This window comes from Dipodomys merriami, unplaced genomic scaffold (assembly GCF_024711535.1).
Source record: "Dipodomys merriami isolate MVZ:Mamm:240054 unplaced genomic scaffold, mDipMer1.0.p SCAF_7, whole genome shotgun sequence".
In the NCBI taxonomy this organism is placed as follows: Eukaryota; Metazoa; Chordata; class Mammalia; order Rodentia; family Heteromyidae; genus Dipodomys; species Dipodomys merriami.
This window is the reverse complement of record NW_027206290.1, coordinates 67577267-67585501: the sequence shown is the minus strand read 5'-3', so window position 1 is coordinate 67585501 and position 8235 is coordinate 67577267.

Below are 8235 nucleotides of genomic sequence, written 5' to 3'. Positions count from 1 at the left end.
GAAGATTGGCACCATTCTATGACTTGAATAAGAATGAAATACATGACTGAACTCAAAGGGCTGGTAATAAAAAAGAAGGCTACATGCAATAGAGCTGGATAAATATATATGCAAATGTTTGTGGTGATGCTCATGTGTGCTCTCTTCTGTTTCTGTATCGCTTGAGTCTTTCTACGTGAGTATGCATTATCTTTATAGTCCTGAGAACAATTAACTACTTTTAAAGCATCTGATTGCTTCATAGACAAGGACTTTAACTCACAGTGTGCTCACTAGATGCTGGGCATCAGCCCAGGGGTTACAGGGTACAGGGTACAGGGTTATGAATTGCCCCATCTTCACTTCTATCAGTAATCTCTAGTCTGATCCTTCAGAACCAAAAGCCAAGCACTGATGGCTCATGCCTGTAATCCTAGCTCTTCAGGAGGCTGAGATCTGAAGATCATAGTTCAAAGCCAGCCTAGACAGACAAATCCAAGAGACTCTTATCTTCAACCAAAGAGCAAAAAAAAGCTAGAAGTAGAGGTGTGGCTCAAGTGGTAGAGCACCAGTCTTGAGAGCAAAAGCTAAGAGAGAGCATAACACTCTGAGTTCAAGCCTCAGTACACACACACACACACACACACACACACACACACACACACACAGAGTAAGTAGCTCATACCTTACCACCTTACTTCACAGGTGAAGGCACCAAGGCCCAGAGAAGGTAAATGATCTGCTGAGGATCACACAGTCATTTGGTCCAGAAATAATAGGGCCCAGGGCTCTACTGCCAAGCTACAGCTACTTTGGAGTATGAATGGCAGAGGTACAATCTTGAATCTCCTGTCTTCTAGACAGACTCTGTCCAGACAAACCCAAGATGAAACATAAGAGGGCTAAACAAGACTGCCATTAGTGGGGAGGAGCCTGACCCTGCACAGGCAGAAAGGTAGCTTCCTGAGAGCCCGGGGTTTGCCCAGCCATCAGGCAGCAGGCTGCGGAGCAGAGGGCAGGTGCCAGCTGACAATAATTAGAAGGTTACCTGGGCCTGCAAATAGCCCATTAAAGATCTTGCTCTGTACCCACTAGAACCCAGCCTCTTTGCTACTTTCTAGAATAAATCCAACCACATCAAACACTCTGGGTTTTTTACACTTTCCCAAACATTGGGGTGATCCCACAGAGCTGGTATATCCCATAGCACTGGCATGCAGCCCTCTGCTGCCCCTGCCTGCTCCCTTTTCACAGGATGCAACTCCCACCCCCACCACCCTGCTCAGCCCGAGCCAAGCCTCCAAGAGACAGCCCCAAGCCACCCATCAAAGCCTTTCCCCTACAAAGAAAAACTTCCCGACCAACTTCCATAAAAATTAAATCCCCTCCATTTAATTGCACATCAGACTTGAGAGGCCTGGAATGCTAGAGTCGTTGAGCCCAGAATTTAAGACTTTGAGCTAGGATGGCTCAAAGAATAGTTCTTTCTTCCTTCCTTCCGTCCTTCCTTCCTTCCTTCCTTCATTTATTCATGCATTTATTTCTCTTTTCTTTCTTTGTCAGCCATTGGGGTTGAGCTCAGTACCTGGGCGCTGTCCCTGAGTATTTTTTTACTCAAAGTTAGCACTCTACCACTTTGAGCCACGGCACCACTTCTAGTTTTCTGAGGGCTAATCAAAGATAGGACTCTCACTGACTTTCCTGCCCAGGCTGGCTTTGAACTGCAATCCTCAGTTATCCTCCTACATAGCTAGGATTACAGGTGTGAGCCACCTGTGCTCGGCTTATTCTATCTCCAGCAGGAGACGCTCCCCAGATTCTGGGAGGGGAGAGGGCTTGCCCACCATCATGGACACCTGTGGCTGCCAGGTTTCTACATGTCAGGCTGGCACCAGCTCACAGAGTGAGCAGGTGAGCCTCACCTCTGAATCAAAGGCCTTGATCATCTCCTCTTCTTCTTCTTCTTCTTCTTCTTCTTCTTCTTCTTCTTCTTCTTCTTCTTCTTCTTCTTCTTCTTCTTCTTCTTCTTCTTCTCCTCCTCCTCCTCCTCCTCCTCCTCCTCCTCCTCCTCCTCCTCCTCCTCCTCCTCCTCCTCCTCCTCCTTCTCCTCCTCCTTCTCCTCCCCCTCCTCTGCCTTCTCTTCCTCCTCCTCCTTCTCTTTCTTCTTCTTCTTGTCCTCATAAGAGTCCAGGTCACAGGGAGGTCCTGCAAGATATCCAAAGGACAAATGACCCAAGGAGAAGCCAGGTGAGGGCTTTCCTCTGGTTTCTGGAGTCATTGTACCCCAGGCAGAGACAAAAGGCTATGACTTCACCACTTTCCTACCTTAAAGCTCCAAGGTCCCAGGCAGGATTGTTTGCCTACAGTGGAAGGGATGATGGGCTCTGAGAAGTAGTTCAACCCCCAAATTATGAGTGACAGTCAGAGTATGCCATGCTCACTAGGGGAAAGACCAGTGAGCTAGGCTCCTTCAGCATCCAGACTCTATCCACAAGACCGAGGTACCCGCTTTACATTGTTGACCTGGCTTGGTCACAGCATGAATTGAGCAGTAAGAACTGGGCTTTGGCCCAAGTGTGGAGACCAAAGCTGCTGAGCCTGCTGTGTCTATGTATAGATGTGCGGGTGGGTGTGGGGTGCTGGGGGCATGTCACTGCAAGATCAGAGGCCAGTTCTACAGAGGCCGAGGGGTAGGGGTAATGGCCCCAGAAGGAGAAGCCACAGCCCTGGATGGGGCATGGTACTTGGTGCCTACTCTCTGGTCCCAGCTGTGCAGTTTGTCCCCAGCTCAACTGGGGTTTCTCATCTGAAGGTTGGAGGGGTAAGGATGGCCAGCCATGACCTTTAACCACACACCCTCTCATCTGTTCTGCTTTGTATTGGCCTTGTAGCCTTTCAGAGCCTCAGTTTCTCCTGTTGTACAGCTCTCAACCCAGCCACTCCCACACTGGACATCTTCTAGGTACAAACCAAGGCAATTACTGGGTGATTATGTGTGGTGTAGGTGTCACTGATGGGGGGAGGAGGGCCACACCTCTTCGGAGTGCTGATTTTCCTGCCTAGGAGTGCCCTCAGAGCTTCCTTCTGGATGCAGGCTGGGCTGGGACTCTGACGCAGCGTCCCGACGGTCCACACAGGGTCGTGCAGAAGAAGGGGTCTGTCAGACTATCTCATGGCAGGTAAGCGGGCAGGGCCTGGGGACTTGGGACATGTGGCCCCTGAGCTTTTGGGGGTGTCTGTGGATAGCACTTTGATCATTACTCATTAGGCTTTGAGCTGTTCTCTTGTATGCGTTAGAAAATGGATGGAAAAAGCTGGACCCAGAACTGCCCAGCAAGTCTATGAGTTGAGGCTGGGAGTCAGGAGCAAGATGGTGAAGGCAGAACTCTCAGCTCCCCAGGCCTTAGTGCACATTATAGGGATCCAGAGACACTTCTGGGCATAGCTGGGGGGTATGGGGAGGAGAACAAGGCTGCAGAGGCTACATCTTGTCCTAATTCCTGCCCCCCAGGCAGATCTGGCAGGAGCAGCCCCATCTGGCCCTGCATTAAGGAATGTGCCCTTGCTGCCTCTGTCTTCTCATCTGTTCGATGGGGGCTAGAATACAGATTATCTCACAGGCTGCTGGGAATAGGAACCAGTGAGCTGCCCTATACTGCCCCCAATAGTTCATGTGGACCTTGTAAAACAGCAGACTCGGAAAAATGGGTCCCCTGGCCTCAATAAAGAGTGGAGAAAAGAGAGGGGTGGGGGAGTGGAGCAAACTTCTTCCCTCTCTGCCAACTCAGGTACTTGTCCTTGGATGCTAGGTCAACCATTGGAGCCAGGCCCTATGCTTCAGAAGTCTCTAGAGAGGTTTCCAATTCTTTTTTTTTTAAACTAGGGATTGAATCAGGACCTTGCACTTACTAGGCATGTGCTCTCCCACTTGAGCCACACCTCCATCTCCTTCTTGCCATGGTTCTTTTCAAGGTTGGATCTTACCTTATGCCTAGGGCAGCCTGGACTGTATCTCTCCTACCTGTGCTTCTTTGTGTTCACTGGAGAATCACGGGTGGATGCCGCCATGTCCAGCCATGGGTTGAGATGGAGTCTCTTAAATTTTGTTCTCTCTGTTACCCTCCAGCTGTGATCCCCCTCAATCTCCACCTCACCAATAGCTAAGATTACAGGTGTGAGCCACCGCACCCAGCTTAAGCTGTTTCCAATTTTATGTCTGCCATTTTCTATTATTCAGTAAGTAGCACGTGACTATACTGTGAATGAACTCTTGTTTACCTTTTGACTTTCAAAGGCAGGTATTTCCATCTCCTTGTCCTATTTCAAGTTCCTCTTCATATTTCCTCCTGGCATTATTACCAAGCAGCCAGGCTGTCTGGCTCCTGGGATGGGCGTACTCGCAGAGGACAGACCGTACCCTCCATCTCCACAGCTGGGGCCACCTTCCCATCAGCCCTCATGGAGCACAGCGTCCTTTGCTCTTGCCAGGGTCTGATTTCCAGGACCCACCCTAATTGGATACCTCCTCTTTCCTAACCATTTAATAAAGTAGCAGTCTTGAAACTGACAGGACTTAGCTTCATTGCTGTGGAAGAATGAAGTAGGGCTCTAAGGGTGAGGTCTCTAGCTAATTCAGTGAGTTGGTCACATCGCTCTCTGAACCATCTAGATTGAGCCAGGTACTGGTGGTTCATGGCTATCATCCTAGCTGCTCAGGAGGCTAAGATGTGAGGATTGTGGTTCGAGGCCAGCCCAGGCAGGCAAGTCCATGAGATCTTATCTCCAATTAACCACCAAACAGCTGCAAGTGGAGCTGTGACTTGATGGTAGCCTTGAAGGAGAAAGCTTAAGGAACAGCACCCAAGCCCTGAGTTCAAGCCCCAGTACCAGTACAAAAGCAAAAAAAAAAATGTTTGGGGTTGGATCTATCTTGCCCTTCACATCAAGTATTTGGTGGATTAAATGCTATTCTGGGTCCTTCTAGATTCTTGGGGCGGGGGCCGAGGGGTGGGTATCTGCTCCTCACAGCAACAGGCTATGCCTATTATGTGATCTTCACATGAATAAGATGCCAGAGCCTAATGGAAAATGTGTCCTTGATCAGGGAGAGCCCCCTCCTCCATCCAGGATAGATATCACCAGGTGATGAGAGCACTCTTCCTTACAGAGCCTGGATGTGGCTCCAGATCTTCCTTACTCGGTAGAATTCTTCAGTAGTTCCTACCAGTGGATGAGTGCTCGAACTGAGACATGACCCTTTTCCCATTACTGAGTTGCAATCATCGTGCAGCTCAGAACTTATAAGAGTGGGACAGTCTGTGTGACACTGGCTCTGAGTAAGCCCTTGGTTGGTACTGATGGACCACTGTCAGTGGTGAGAGACAAACCATCAGCTTCCAACAGGCCCAGGAAGGAAAGGGACATTAGACAGTGGCCCCAGGAAGGCCCCAGGCAACTCCCTAATTAATCATTTAGCTGGGGAGCTCAGGTGCCCATGATGCATGCTATGGACAGAGTCATAATGGGACCATTAAAAACCAATTATCCTGAGTCCAGAGTTTGGGAGATATTGCTGGCTTCAGCACAGCTTCCTGGGCTCAGCCTCACTGAGTGCCTACCCAGGCTGGAGCAGAGTCATGGGGAGGCTAGCATCATCCAGCTCCTTGGCAAGAGAGAGAATGCTATGGTGGCCTAGGCCAGGTGGGGATAGTGGGGACTGGGTGGATGGGAGGCAGTCTTCTACTGTGCCCCCTTTCCTGCAAGCAGTACTGTTTCTTAGGGCTCATTATTGGGTTGGCCACTGAGTCAGTGAGCTGGAGAGGAGTGGATGAAGTTGGCAGAGAAGGGGGTGGTATCCAGGACCAAGGCCAACGGGGGACCTTGATGCTAGCAAGATGTGTGTGGATTTCATGGTTCTGGAGTCTAGGAAGTCACATATGGTCATCCAGGCAGTAGAGTGTCTCTTCTCTGTTGGAACCTCAGTTTCTCCATAGCAACAGGAGAGACTGATAGGATGAGCTGAAAATTGTTCCATGGAAGTGTTGGCCCTGTAGTCACTCAATCAAGAGATGGAGAAGAAGAAAGAGAAAAGGAAACAAATATGTGAAGGAGTTGGGGATGGGAGGGTAGGAGTGATGAGCAGTTTTGTCCTCTTTATCAGGGGCTACACATGCCTCCCTCTCCCAGCCCTATGTCTTTGTGAGATAAAGAAGTTAGGAAGGAAAAGCAGGTTTGGGAATGTGACAGCTTGAGAGACAGGGATTATGGGGTGGGGTGTGGGCACTAATCCTTAAGGGCAAACCCAGGATGCTGAATATCAGCTTTCTTGTCACAAGCCAGCCAAGAGTCAGGGAGAGACATTCACTGAGCATCTGTTAGAGCCAGGCTTTATGGAGCTCTTCATCTAGTAAAGGAGAGAGACAGTAAGCAAAGGACTGCTTCCCTAACCACAGGTCTCTAAGAGCAGGACCTGAGCTGAGCATGTAGGGAGGTGACATTGAGTTGATTTTGACAAGGAGTCTAGAAACCATCTCACATTATCTATCTCCCTCTTCACCATGGGCTCCCTTCCTCCTGTGCCCAATGATCTGTCACCAGAACAGCAAAGAGGACATTGGTCAAGAGAAAACTGAGTTGTAATCACTAGAATGGTCACTTTTTGCCTGTGGGATCCTGAACCCCCAGCCCTGCCCATCATCCCACAAAAGGCAGGTATCAAGGGTAGGATGCTGATGGGTGTGGGTGACTTTGATTGCCTAAGGAGTAGCTGTAGGGCCAGATCACATAAGGACAGAGCCTGTGAGAGATCCTGGGATGTGGGGAGGTGTTGAGCTGGAATGGGAGATAACAGGTTGAGATCTCTAGATTATATCTTTACAGAACCTCCAAGGAAGACGTGTGTTTTATTTTTGGTTTTGGGTGTGTATTTTTTTTGTCCTACCACTTTGAGCCACAGCTCTACTTTGGGTTTTCTGGTGGCTAATTGGAGATAAGAGTCTCACAGACTTTCCTGCTTAGGATGGCTTTGTTCCTCAGATCTCAGCCTCCTGAGTGGCTAGGATTATAGGCGTAAGCCACCAGCACTCAGCAAGATGTCTTCTTTGAGCGTAGTTGAAGAGCAGAGTACAGGTAAATGAGAAGAAGTCGCAAGAAGAAAGTCTTCCATTTAGCAGAGGAAGGACCTGCTAATATATGGATGGTGAGGAGCTGCCTCTCCCAAGGCTGAAATTGGGATAGCAATCTAGTGTCCCCCAAGAGTTTGACTGAGGGAATTTGACCCTGGGCAGGATGATGTGAAAGAAAAGGCCTTTGAGATTTGGATATAACAATGATGATAACAGTTCTGAGTCATCCCACCCGCTTCTTCCCACCTGTGCTACAGTGTCAATATCTCATAGAATGACAGGAGCTAGTTTGAGGTGTGGCCAACCAATAATTGAATCCTCAGGGCTTGAACCTATAACCCAGAGTCCAAAAGCCATCATCAAATTCTAACTCCTTTTACACCCACCCAAGACCATGCCATGGCTGAGATAATTACCGCCTACCCAATAATGTCATTGCCTGTTCCTGACTCACCCCCCAAAAGGAGAAAAAAAAAAGAAACCTCAATAGCATCCTGCTCTTGCTCGCACCTGCCCACGCTGGGCTGGGAAGTAGCAAATTGAATTCACAAGCCACAGAAGTTAATTGTCCTTTGGCAAGAAGCCTCCCTCTTCCATCTCTGTTTATTCTTTTTTCTTCTTTTTTGTGGTGCAAGGTTTCAAACTCAGGGCCTTGTGCTTGCTTAGCTTCTTTGCTCCAGTTGGCACTTTGTCAGTTGAGCCATGTCTCCAGCCTTCTTCCTGGTTATTTTGAAGATGGACTCTAGCATCTTTTTTTCTGCCTGAGCTGGCTTTGAACCATCATTCTCTAGATCTCAGCCTCCTGAGTAGCGAGGATTACAAGGGTGAGCCACTGGTGTCCGGTTCCAGCTCTTTTCCTATGGCAGTAAGTGGGAACCTGGACTTCTAATGGCTCTTCTGGCTGTGCTGTTATCAATTTCCTACACAAGTCTGTGTTTTCAGACTAAACAAAGGCCACCAAAGCTCTCAACATTCAGGGGTTTTCAAGGCCTGTGCCTATGTAAGAACTACTAGGACTAAATCCTGGGAAGATTCGGGTCCACTTTCCAATCTAAGAATTTGTTTCAGTTTCTGACACATGGAGGCGCTGTGAAACACAAGTCCTGCGTAGTCCTGTTCACCAAGCAGGAGC